The sequence below is a fragment of the Rana temporaria genome, chromosome 12, assembly GCF_905171775.1.
Source record: "Rana temporaria chromosome 12, aRanTem1.1, whole genome shotgun sequence".
Taxonomy (NCBI): Eukaryota; Metazoa; Chordata; class Amphibia; order Anura; family Ranidae; genus Rana; species Rana temporaria.
This window is the reverse complement of record NC_053500.1, coordinates 73,990,751-74,004,163: the sequence shown is the minus strand read 5'-3', so window position 1 is coordinate 74,004,163 and position 13,413 is coordinate 73,990,751. Positions and strand designations below refer to the sequence as shown.

At 42.3% G+C, this 13,413-nt stretch overlaps 1 protein-coding gene across 1 annotated transcript in view; it reads right to left on the bottom strand.

Moving 5' to 3' along the window:
* ZNF385C (zinc finger protein 385C) overlaps positions 1-13,413 on the bottom strand; it is a 541,366-nt gene that overhangs the window by 424,453 nt on the left and 103,500 nt on the right. The gene's annotated exons all lie outside the window — the stretch shown is intronic.

The window sequence follows — 13,413 nt, the reverse complement described above, 5'->3', positions numbered from 1 at the left end:
TCGGCTGTTGCTGCAGCCCACTAATGGTGCGAAATGCAAACTAAAATTTTTAGATTTGATTTTCAAAAGAAAATTCTTTTGAAATTTGACCTGTGTATGGCCGGCTAAGTGAAGACTTTTGGAAAAATTGGTGAGCCAATCACACAAGCAGGAAATTATGTTTCTGGGGGTGTTCTGTACATATTCTGTGTACAGAACACCTCCAGGTAGCCATATTGCATTGAATTTTCTGAAAATTACAGCGGCTGTAGATTGAAAAGGAAAGGTAATTGTTAATATTATTCAATTACAATATGACTTGTGTCGTAATTGTATAAGCTATTATATTTTTTCTTTATTTGCTGTTTTTTACACTCTAAAGATGAATTCTAGGTATGTTGCCTTTTTATTTTTTTACATACTTGCATAGTTTCATCGGTCCAGCTTGGACCAATATAAGTATGTATACCTGTGGAATCTCCATGGAAGCTGGAAATCGTTGTAATGTGCAATGCTACTACAGTGAGTTTCACAAGCTTTCAGGTTCCGTGTCAAGCTTGCTGCATTGTAAACACAGTAAGTCGCTTACTCACCATAAGTGCCATTTAGGGAACATATTGCAATTTTTTAATGAATGCAAAGCGTTCTCTGATTGGGAGAGGTGGGGAAGTGACATCTTTAAGGAGACTCTGTTGCTAGACTATTCATTTCAAAAACAATCTTCCCGTAAGATTATATGTGCATTTATTTTATTGTATTATATTTTCCAGCGTATAAGACAACCTTTTATACTTAAAAATATCCCCCAAAAATTGGGGTCATCTTATACGCTGGTATAAAATGCTGCCCAGTGGATGTCAGCCCGCTGGATGCAGTAATACTATTGGCCAGATTCAAGTAGGGCTTCCGCATCTTTAAGGTGCCGTAGCGTATCGTATTTACGCTACGCCGCCTTAAGTCAGAGAGGCAAGTACTGTATTCACAAAGTACTTGCCTCTTAACTTACGGCGGCGTAGCGTAAATGTGGCCGGCGTAAGCACGCCTAATTCAAATGAGGATGGGGGGGGGCGTGTTTTATGTAAATTACTCGTGACCCGACGTGATTGACGTTTTTTACGAACGGCACATGCGCCGTCCGTGTACATATCCCAGTGTGCATTGCTCCAAAGTACGCCAAAAGGACGTATTGGTTTCGACGTGAACGTAAATTACGTCCAGCCCTATTCACGGACGACTTACGCAAACTACGTAAAATTTTCAAATTTCGCCGCGGGAACGACGGCCATACTTAACATTGATTTTTGATTGATGTAAAAACTTTACGCCGGAAAACGCCTTACATAAACGGCGTATCTTTACTGCGACGGGTGCAAGTACGTTTGTGAATCGGCGTATCTAGGGATTTACATATTCTACGCCGAACTCAACGGAAGCGCCACCTAGCGGCCAGCCTAAATATTGCACCCTAATATACGACGGCACAGGCTGTCGTATCTTAGCTAGGTTTAAGTGTATCTCAGTTTGAAAATACACTTAAACTTACGACGGCGCAGATTCAGAGTTACGTCAGCGTATCTACTGATACGCCGGCGTAAATCTTTCTGAATCCAGCTACATATGTAGATTCGGCTACATACAGTATACCGTGCTAAGCCAAGCATGGCGAGTGATGTATTTTATTAATGAATACAAAGCCTGCTCGGATTGGCTTTGACAGTCAGCGTGGCGCAGGCTTATGATGTTCCAAGCTCTGCCAATCACAGCGAGCGATGTATTCTATTAATTTATACAAAGCCTGCTCAGATTGGCAGAGGTTGTAACATCATCAGCCCGCGCCTCTCTGACTAATAGAATACATTGCTTGCCGTGATTGGTTCAGCGCGGTATACTGTACGTATACTGTATAAAGTATGATACCGAATGTGCTGAATTGGAATGGTCCAATGTTATCAGTGGTGTACCCCAAGGTCCAGTGCTGGGACCCTTACTTTTCAATATATTTATAAATGATATTGGGTCTGAGATCAAAAGTAACATTTCTGTCTTTGCAGATGACACCAAGCTATGCAGTGGAATAACGTCCTTGCAGGATGTCTCCAATTTACAAGCCGACCTCAATGCTCTGTCTAATTGGGCGACTAAGTGGCAGATGAGGTTTAATGTAGATAAATGTAAAGTTATGCACTTGGGGGCTAAGAATATGCATGCATCATACATACTAGGGGGAGTACAACTGGGGGGATCTGTAGTGGAGAAGGATCTGGGGGTTTAAGTTGATCATAAGCTCAATAATGGCATGCAATGCCAAGCTGCGGTTTCCAAAGCGAGCAAAGTCCTTTCTTGTATTAAGAGAGGTATGGACTCCAGAGACAGAGATATAATTGTGCCCCTGTACAAATCATTAGTAAGACCTCATCTGGAATATGCAGTTCAGTTTTGGGCACCAGTTCTCAAAAAGGATATTGGAGAACTGGAGAAAGTGCAGAGAAGAGCAACCAAACTGATAAGAGGCATGGAGGAGCTCAGCTATGAGGAAAGATTAGAAGAACTAAATTTATTCACTCTTGAGAAGAGGAGAATTAGGGGGGGTATAATAAACATGTACAAATATGTGAGAGGTCCATACATTGTACTTGGTGTTGAGTTATTCACTTTACGGTCAACACTGAGGACAAGGGGGCACTCTTTACGTCTAGAGTAAAAGAGATTTCACCTCCAAATACGGAAAGGTTTTTTCACAGTAAGAGCTGTGAAAATGTGGAACAGACTCCCTCCAGAGGTGGTTCTGGCCAGCTCAGTAGATTGCTGTAAGAAAGGCCTGGATTCTTTCCTAAATGTACATAAAATAACTGAGTACTAAGATTTGTAGGTAAAGTTGATCCAGGGTAAATCCGATTGCCTCTCGGGGGATCAGGAGGGAATTTTTTCCCCTGCTGTAGCAAATTGGATCATGCTCTGCTGGGGTTTTTTGCCTTCCTCTGGATCAACTGTGGGTATGGAGTTGGGTGTATGGGATTGTATTGTGTTTTTTATTTTGTTTGTTTATTTTTTTGTGGTTGAACTGGATGGACTTGTGTCTTTTTTCAACCTGACTAACTATGTAACTATGTAACTATGTAACCATCTAGTTTGGACAAAATCATGCCTGTTCCTGTCAGTGGTTTTTCCGGCTACCCCTCAGCTCCTCTTCCTTCCACGGCCATCTGGCCATCCACCACCAGAGCTTTGGTTTGAAGCACATGACCCTCCATCTGGCTCTGCACACATTGGTTCTCCCCCTACAGTGGATTTTGCCGGGCACATGAGGTATTTACCACCGCGGCATCGCTTCACAAAGCTGGTGATCAAGATGCACAGACTTATTATTGTTGTTTTATTATGCTACCGAAGCTACTAGACAGACTAGACGGAAGGGGGTCATCTGCATGATTACAGCACATGAACAGTAACAGCTAATCTAGGCTAAACAAGCTGTCCATTTAGGGTAATTTGATTATCATGGAGGGCACACTAGGAGTCTGATAGCAGAAATGTGTGACAAAAATAAATAAATGTCACGTATGCACATATAACCTTGTGGCAGTTGTAGACATTCATCACTACCAGGCACAGTGAGATCTCACACTCCACTGCCCAGAAAGTGTTCATCACCAGCCGTGACCATGACAAAAGCCTTTTAGATAATCATTCTCAGTTAAACCTGAGTTCAAGGCATATATAAAGACATGGGATTATAAAAGTGTAGTGCTAAAACATAAAAATACACCAACTTTGATATTAGATATTATGATAATCCAAAAATTAGGAAAACAAAGTGAAAAAACAAGAGTAGCACAATATAGGCTAAAAGTGAATAACACAAATATGAGAGCTTCTAAAAAGTTCATATAATATGTCCATAAAGGTTGTGAATCCAAATAGCGATGAACTATCATACAAATATAAAAAATTAAAGGAGGAACATCACCGCTGTGAAGAGATTTCTGCCACCAAATGAGATATAAGGAGGCTTACTGGAACGGATAGACCCTATTTAATAAAATACTAAAATAGGTGAAACAGGCCTTGGTGTAACAACACCTAGAGATGGAAGGCTTTGCTGTGGTCTTCTTCTGGAGAATCATATGTTCATTAAAGGAGTTATCAGGTAATCATCATCAATGTTTGAGGACTTTAGAGTCAGAAGTCAAGATCCTCTCATCAATACTCCATTTAGGACATGAATCCAAGGAGAAAAGATAGGAGACTCGACAGTGTGAAAACATATGCACAATTTGGGCCAAATCCACAGCCCCGCAGCGCAACGTAACTTAAGTGATTTAAGTTACACTGCCGCAAATTTCCTAAGTTAGGTATCGATCCACAACACACTTACCTGGAAATTTGCGGCGGTGTAACTCAAATCCGTCCGGCGCAAGGCGTGCCGAATCTAATGGGGCGAGTCCCATTTAAATTAGGCGCGCTCCCGCGCCGGACGTACTGCGCATGCTCCGTCGGGTAACTTACCCGACGTGCATTGCGCTAACTGACGTCGCTCTGACGTCATTTGCTTAGACAGTAACGTAAATGGCGTCCAGCGCCATTCACGGACGTCTTACGCAAACGACGCGGGAACGACGGCTATACTTAATAGGGCTTAGTCAAATAGGACTCAGCCCTATTTTTACACGGCGTAACTCGTCGTAAACAACGTAGCATTAGAGCGACAGGCCCGTCGGAGCGTTCGTGGATCGCCGTAAGTGTTAATTTGCATATTCTAGGCCGGCCGCAATGGCCTCGCCACCTAGCGGCCGGCCTAGAATTGCATCCTTAAGATCCGACAGTGTAATTCAATTACACATGTCAGATCTTCTGTCTATCTCTTGGAAACTGATTCTGTGGATCAGTTCCAAAGATAGAAACAGGGATACGACGGCGTATCAGTAGATACGCCGGCGTATCCCTTTTGTGGATTACCCCTTTATTTTTAGAACGGAATTAAAACAATCACATTTCAAATGACATCAAAAGGCATTGATAGAATGATGCATCAACTTAAATATCATAGGCAGAACAACTTAACCGACGCATTTCATCTCAGTCAGACATCATCTGGGGTGTCCTGAAGCCTGTACCACCTCTAAATTTATACAAAATGTACCCCCTCACCTGGATCGTCAAGCAGCTGAATGCCGCATCTAATCCACTGATCACTTCCAGGGTAGTAGCAAGATGATGCAAAAGCATGCACTTCAAGCCTCAATGTGGATACAAAGGCAAGTATACCAAGCCTCGATAGAACGTGGGTGCCGTTGGTTGATGGCGTGCAGCTCAAGCCTCAGTTCCGAAATGAAGCTTGGATACCAATGATAACGTGACAGTGCAAGTCTCACATCCCCGTTATGAGGAATGGGACGTGCAGTGCTAAAGTCATAATGAGAAAAAGCACGCCCGCTCTGTGGTGACTCGGAAGGGGTCAGTTCCCGCATAAACGCAAGAGCTGAAATCACCTTCCTCATCATCCCTAATAGGACTTTGACGTGACATTTACGTAGCCATGTGAAAAGCTGTGATACTACAGTGGGCGTCACCAAAGTCAGCAGGTCCAGCCTCTAAAAGAGGACGAGAACTAGCTAAAATAGCACACGTTAGGATATATATATACACACAATAACTATTCAAAGTGTACCACAGATTATACAATAATAATGATTTAAACTAAGCAAGTAATATAAATTAATACATTCATATAAATTAAAATAAATATTCAAATTAAAACCATCTGGTCTAGGGTATACCCTCTTATGTCCAATGCCATCATGGCAAAGGGTGGGAGGGGATCAAGCTTGATTTATGAAATAATTAATGTCCCAAATGTAATTTCCATTACATACCAATATATAAAGACATAGGCCCGGATTCAGGTAGATGCGCGTATCTTTGTGCGGGCGTAACGTATCCTATTTACGTTACGCCTCCGCAACTTTTTTTTAAATCAATAGGTTTTTATTGAAAATTTTTCTTTTTTATCATAAGTAACAGGGGATACAAGAGAATAGATATACACAATAATCGATGTGGAAGTACAGTACGATTTTCAGCAGTAGTACAACATGTAGGCTTAAAAATACATACATCATACAAGTTTAGGCCATATAGACCAACAGTTGTCAAATGCCCTACACTTTAATGAGTTTATAGCTATTAGACGTTCAAAAGTATAGTTTCTATGGACTGCAGTAACGACTTCAGATATATTAAGGGCTTTGTCAGATTTCCAGTTGCATAGTACCAGCAGGCGTGTCTCAAGGAGAATATGTGTTACGATTGGTCGGACTATGTGTGGGAAGGTGTCCATTTTGAGGTGCAATAGTGCCATAGCAGGATCAGGGTGTGTTAGAATCCCTGTGAGGGAGGATATCAGTTGGAAAACTCTATTCCATAAGCTTCTTATGCTAGGGCATTGCCAGAACATATGCAAGAGGTTCCCTACTTGCCCACACCCCCTCCAGCAGGTTGGGGATTGTCCCGGGAAGTATGTGGCCAGACGGAAGGGAGTGTAGTGCCATCTGTAAGCCATTTTAATCATTAGTTCCCAGTGTTTAACACAGTGGGAGGACCTGTGTACCTCTGTGAAGGCTTGCCGCCATTGTGACTCCGAAAATGTAACACCCAGATCAACCTCCCATTTTTGCATTGCAGTTGTTTTAATAAATTTCATTCTGTCATGCAACGAGTTATAAAAGAAGGATATGCCCTTGGTGTTGTTATTTACTGTGGAGAGGTAATGCCAAATTTTGCTTGGAACAGTCACGGACGGGTGGGTATGATGTTTCAGGAAATGTGTAATCCTGAGGCACTTGAAAAGTTTAGTGTCTGGGAGGCGAAATTGCCGCGCAATTTGTTCCGCAGTTTTGGGTGTTTGGCCATCATATAGATCTGTGATACATGAGACACCTTTGTCAGTTAGGTCCTTAACGTCCAGCATTGGGATCTTGGCTTCTAACATGGTCAGGGGAAGTTTATAGTTTATGGTCTGTAGGTCGTCGTGGGATTGTCCCAGCAAGAACCTCCACGCTTGCAGTGAGGCTCGTAGTGGGGGTGTCAAGGCTGTTAAGTTCCAAGGATCCCATCCATCTCCTAGGAGGAGTAGGCCTCCGCAACTTTTACAGGCAAGTGCCGTATTCTCAAAAGAAAGTTGCGGCGGCGTAGCGTAAATAGGCCGGCGTAAGTCCGCCTAATTCAAATGTGGTAGATGTGGGCGTGTGTTATGTAAATTATATGTGACCCCACGTAAATGACGCTTTTTACGAACGGCGCATGCGCCGTCCGTAAAAGTATCCCAGTGCGCATGCTCCAAATTAACCCGCAAGAAGCCAATGCTTTCGACGTGAACATAAATGACGCCCAGCCCTATTCGCGAAGGACTTACGCAAACGACGTAAAATTTTCACAATTCAACGTGGGAACGACGTCCATACTTAACATTGGTACGCCGCATGTACGCCTCATATAGCAGGGGTAACTTTACGCAGGGAAAAGCCTAACGTAAACGGCGTATCTGTACTGCGTCGGCCGGGCGTACGTTAGTGAATTCGCGTATCTAGTTGATTTACATATTTCTAGGCGTAAATCAGCGTACACGCCATTAGCAGCCAGCGTAAATATGCAGTTAAGATCCGACGGCGTAAGAGACTTACGCCGGTCGGATCTAATACAAATCTATGAGTAACTGATTCTAAGAATCAGGCGCATAGATACGACGGCTCAGACTCAGAGATACGACGGCGTATCTGGAGATACGCCGTCGTATCTCCTTTGAGAATCTGGGCCATAATATAATGCAGCTCTGTATTCATTAAAAGTTCAATAAACGCAGCCCGTTCTGCAATACTCAGAGTGGGAAAGGGAGGGCCAATCAGGTGTGTTGCAAGCAAATATGTTGACAATGAACATGCTCATAAGAGGAGAGAGCACAATGAGGATGACCACTTCAGACTTCTGCTGCATTTTTACTGTCCAGTTCACTTAGAACACCACAACCTCTAAATAGGATTTTGACGGTGCGGCCGGCTGGTCACAGAGGCGAACAGACACCAGATCAGCTCTGATAGCCTCTATGGCTTTGAAGAACCGGAGTGAAGTCATGACATTGCTTCCAGTCTAGGGCAGAAAACGGCGGAAATTACGTATTACAATCAAGCACCCTACTGGTTTCGTTGGTGCACAGCAACGTCTTCAGGGGTCATGACGTAAGGCAACATCGCTTCGTCCAGCCATGCCATTCTGCCGCAGGAAAACTGGATGGTCGGCAAGTGGTTAAGCATGACATGTTAGATATCTATGTACTCGACATGTTAAGCATGACAAGTTAGATGTCTATGTACGCGACATGTTAAGCATGACAAGTTAAATATCTATGTATGCGACATGTTAAGCATGACATGTTAGATATCTATGTACTCGACATGTTAAGCATGACATGTTAGATATCTATGTACACGACATGTTAAGCATGACAAGTTAGATGTCTATGTATGCGATATGTTAAGTATGACATGTTAGATATTTATGTCCTCGACATAACATCATCTTTCATATTTTTCCAAAAAATTGGGGTATATATTGTGTTTTGTTTATTTAATTCTTTAAAGTATATTTTTTCCCCCCAAAAAATTGCATTTGAAAAAACGCTGCACAAATACTGCATGACATCAAAAATTGCAACGATCGCAATTTTTTCCCCTATGATCTCTGCTAAAATATATATATAATGTTTGGCGGTTTTAAGTAATTTTATAGCAAAAAATACTTGTAAACTAAAAGTGCCAAAAAATGCTTGGTCTTCAAGTGGATAACTTCGGCTCTCCGCCCCCTTTTTTCTGACAGCTCAGTCAAGCTTTATAAATTCTGGACTTTGAACGGCTGTAGAGAAGTGAAGACTACAGTTAAACAGGAACAACCTGTGTAGAAGGATTTATTTAATCTCTGTGTATCATTTGAGGCCAGTCACTTCACTGGGTATATGTGAGGGTTTACAACCACTTTAAGTGTAAGCGGAGTCATAGACCTGGCTTTGTAGTGTGGCTAGATTGTGTAAATCTCAGATATGTTTGCCTAGCTTTAACTCTCCATGCAACCTCAAGCACCCAGAACAGAATTACCTGTGAAAAATAACTGGGGAAACTGTACAGCTTTCAATGAGGCTTTTTTTTATAGCTGCAGCATGACCTGAAAGCTTGAGATGACTAGAAAATATAATGTCATAGCCATATTCCTAAATAGAAACCTAGTATTGTTCACTATTGTATTGTTCAGCAAAGCACACAATAACTGTGTTCCAGAATGGAATGAATTACTAAATGTTTGCATTGCTTCAATCCATTCCGGAATGGGATTACAATACACGCTCTCTGGGACTCGGTATGGAAAGGACTACTACAAATACAGTACAGTACTCCTTGTAGGAAATAATTACTTTACACCTTTCCTGATCACACAGCTCCTGGATGGGCTCCTTCACATACAAAATTTTATTTCTACATTATCTTTTACAGTTCTGCAAGATCTATTCCCCTGATTAAAGAATGACTTCAAAAGGGCACGTCCATTATACTTCTGCAGAGATAGCAAAATTCTTACCAAACCCTCTATCACATCGTTGCTTTGGAGTCTTACCGTGAATCTAACACCAAGTGGGCAGACGTTACTAAATATCTGTCGGAATTAAGGGTTCTCCAACTTTCCCTGAAGGTGACGAAACTCATGGAAAACAATATTACATATATTACATATTACAATATTACATATTACATTTTACTGAACTACATATGGCGATTCAAGGTATGCCACTGAAAAAAGCCCACGATCCAATAGCTACGAGGTCAAATACTAAAAACAATTGGAAAAATCATATCCCCTTATCTCTTTAAACTCACTAAATCTTGCTGCATCTTTTCAGCTGGCAGTGCAACTTGTACAAATCAAAATTATCACCAAGAGGATCAAAATTATCACCAAGAGAATCTCTGTCAGAGCTTTAAGACCAATATCCATGATTAATGTGCATATGAAAATGTACACAAAGATTCTTGCCTGACTCCTTAAACTTGTAATACCCTCTTGACAGGGCTGGGACAAGAGGTGGGCAGGAGGGAAAGCTGCCCTGGGTACTGTGGTATCATGTGAGGTGGAGGGCACCACGAGGAGTTTAGGGGGGAGGAATATGTGTTGGGAGGGGGAATTTGGGGGGAAGCATGGGGCAAGAGTTATTCTAGGAGAGGACATTTGAAGGGGTGCCAGGAGTGGTGATCTAGGGGGATTTGTGTTGGTGGGGTTGGGGGCAGAGGATGTGTGCTAGGAGTGGAGATTGGGGGGGGGGGAGTGCTAGAATAGGTGTCATGGTAAGGAGGGGGGGTTGTGCTAGGAGGATACATTTTTTGGGGGGTGGGGGATGTCATATGCACATAAAATGTCACACCTTTGATATATATATAAATTAACTAGTCACTACAATGTTCCAATTTTGCAGCATAACCCTTTAAAGAACTACAGAGCCTCTTCTATACAGTAATATCTCTTGTCATGGTACAGTGCATCTGGCAAAGTATTCACAGCGCTTTACTTTTTCCACATTTGTTACAACCTTATTCCAAAAATGGATTAAATTCATTTGTTTCCTTAACTACTTGCCGACCAGCCGTCGCAGTTATACGGCGGCAGGTCGGCTCCCCTGCGCGAGAGCACGTAGCTCTACGTCACCTCGCGAAGCGGGCACTAGGGGCCCCCCGGAGGCGTGCGCACGCCCCCGCTCGTCCTTGAATCCGACGCGCGTGCCTGGTGGGTGCGATCACCGCCGGGCACCCGCGATCGCTCGTTACAGAGCGAGGACCGGGAGCTATGTGTGTAAACACACAGCTCCCGGTCCTGTCAGGGGGAGAAATGCCTGAGAAATGCCTGACAATGTATGAACAGCGATCAGTCATTTCCCTATGTCAGTCCACCCTCCCCTACAGTTAGAACACACCCAGGGAACATACTTATTACAGTAAAAAGTTAAAAATATTTTTTTTTTCAAAATTGTCGCTCTATTTTTGTTTATAGCGCATTAAATAAAAACCGCAGAGGTGATCAAATACCACCAAAAGAAAGCTCTATTTGTGGGAAAAAAAGGACACAAATTGTGTTTGGGGAGCCACGTCGCACGACCGCGCAATTGTCAGTTAAAACGACGCAGTGCCGAAACGCAAAAGTGCTCTGGTCTTTGACCAGCAATATGGTCCGGGGGTTAAGTGGTTAAAATGCTACAAACAATGCCCCATAATGACAACATGAAAGAAGTTTGTTTGAAATCTTTGCAAATGTATCAAAAATAAAAACCCCCCCAAAAATCCCACGTACATAAGTATTTACAGCTTTTGCTCAATACATTGTTGAAGCACCTTTGGCACCAATTACAGCCGCAAGTCTTTTTGAGTATGATGCTACAGGCTTGGCACACCTGTTTTTGGGCAGTTTCTTCCATTCTTCTTTGCAGGACCTCTCAAGCGCCACCAAGTTGGTGCACAGCTATTTTCAGATCTCTCCAGAGATGTTGAAGGTTCAGGTTCAAGTCTGGGCTTTGGCTGGGCCACTCAAGGACATTCACAGAGTTGTCCTGTAGCCACTTCTTTGTTATCTTGGCTGTGTGTTTAGGGTCGGATGGCCAGGTGATGACAGGTGCCTGATTTCCTCCAGACATGACGCTTGCCATTCAGGCTAAAGTTTTAAATCTTTGTTTCATCAGACCAGAGAATTTTGTTTGTTGTTTTGTTGGTCTTATGCCTCATACACACGATCAGGCTTTTGCCCGGCCAAATCACATCGGAATTCCAACGGAATTCCATTTGAGAAAAATAGAACATGTTCTATATCTAAACTCCTATGGAAGTCATCGGAATTTCCGATGAAAAAACTCAGATGGGGCTACACACGATTGGAAAATCCAATGGAAAAAGTCAGTCGGACTTTTTCCATCAGAAATTCCGTGTGTATGCGGCATTAGAGTCATTCAGGTGTCTTTTAGCAAACTCCAGGCAAGCTGTCATGTGCCTTTTATTGAGGAGTCTGGCCACTCTACCATACAGGCCTGATTGATGGAGTGCTGCAGAGATGGCTCTTCTGGAAGGTTCTCCTCTCTCCACAGAAAAATGCTGGAGCTCCGTCAGAGTGACCATCGGGTTCTTGTTCACCTCCCTGACTAAGACCCTTCTCCCCGATCGCTCAGTTTGGCCGGGCGGCCCACTCTAGGAAGAGTCCTGGTGATTTCAACCGTCTTCCATTTACGAATGATGGCGGCCACTGTGCTCATTAGGACCTTCAATCCTGCAGTAATATTTCTGTACCCTTCTCCTTATCTGTGCCTCAATATAATCCTGTCTTGGAGGTCTACAGACAATTTCTTGGACTTGATGGCTTGGTTTGTGCTCTGACATGCACTGTTAACCATGGGACTTTATATAGACAGGTGTGTGCCTTTCCAAATCATGTCCAATCAACTAAAATTTTCACAGGTGGACTCCAATCAAGTTGTAGGAACATCTCAAGGATGATCAGTAAAAACAGGATGCCCCTGAGCTTAATTTGTGAGTATCACGGCAAAGGCTGTGAATACTTATGTACATGTGATTTTTTTGTTTTTTTACATTTAATAACAAACAAACTTCTTTCACATTGTCATTATGGGGTAATTTTTGTAGAATTTTGAGTAAAATTATGCGTTTAATCTGTTTTGGATTAAGGCTGTAACATAACAAAATGTGGAAAAGGTGCTGTGAATACTTTCTGGATGCACTGTATATGCAGAAGATTGGGAGCAGCTTACAAACGGACATTGTTGTGAAATGTATGTTTAATAGTTACTAGAAACAGCAGATTTAGTTCATTTTTTAGCATGTTCTGTTGTTGATAAATATATATTTATTAAGAAAAATTAATTAATATTAATATTTCACGTTAATGTATATCCAAAGCCAATACTTTTTCATTTTGGATTTTTCATTAGGTAAGAGTAAAATCCCCTGTAATGATTTTTAGCCACGTGTGTTCCACAACAGGAAATGAGAGAAAATCTCTCCAAAGTTAGGGTTATTGCAATCCCAGGTAGCTGTCACTTGTACAAGCATCGCCATAAAAAGAATTCCTTTCTTCTCCTGGGTTTTACCACACTTTCAGCCCTGGGGACAGTGGTCACCTTGACAAATAGGGAACCACACCCATAACTTTAAATGTAATTATTTAAAAACATCTGAGTGGTGTTAATTTGTCAAGATACAAGTGCCTGGGAAAGACAGCCTTTGCTCATATGCTATAATAAAAATATTCTTACACAAATGCGCTGAAATGTGCTGCATCATTGACTGCTTTCCAAATAATGAGAGATCTTAGCAAATCTGTCCATGCCTGTATGCTAACAAG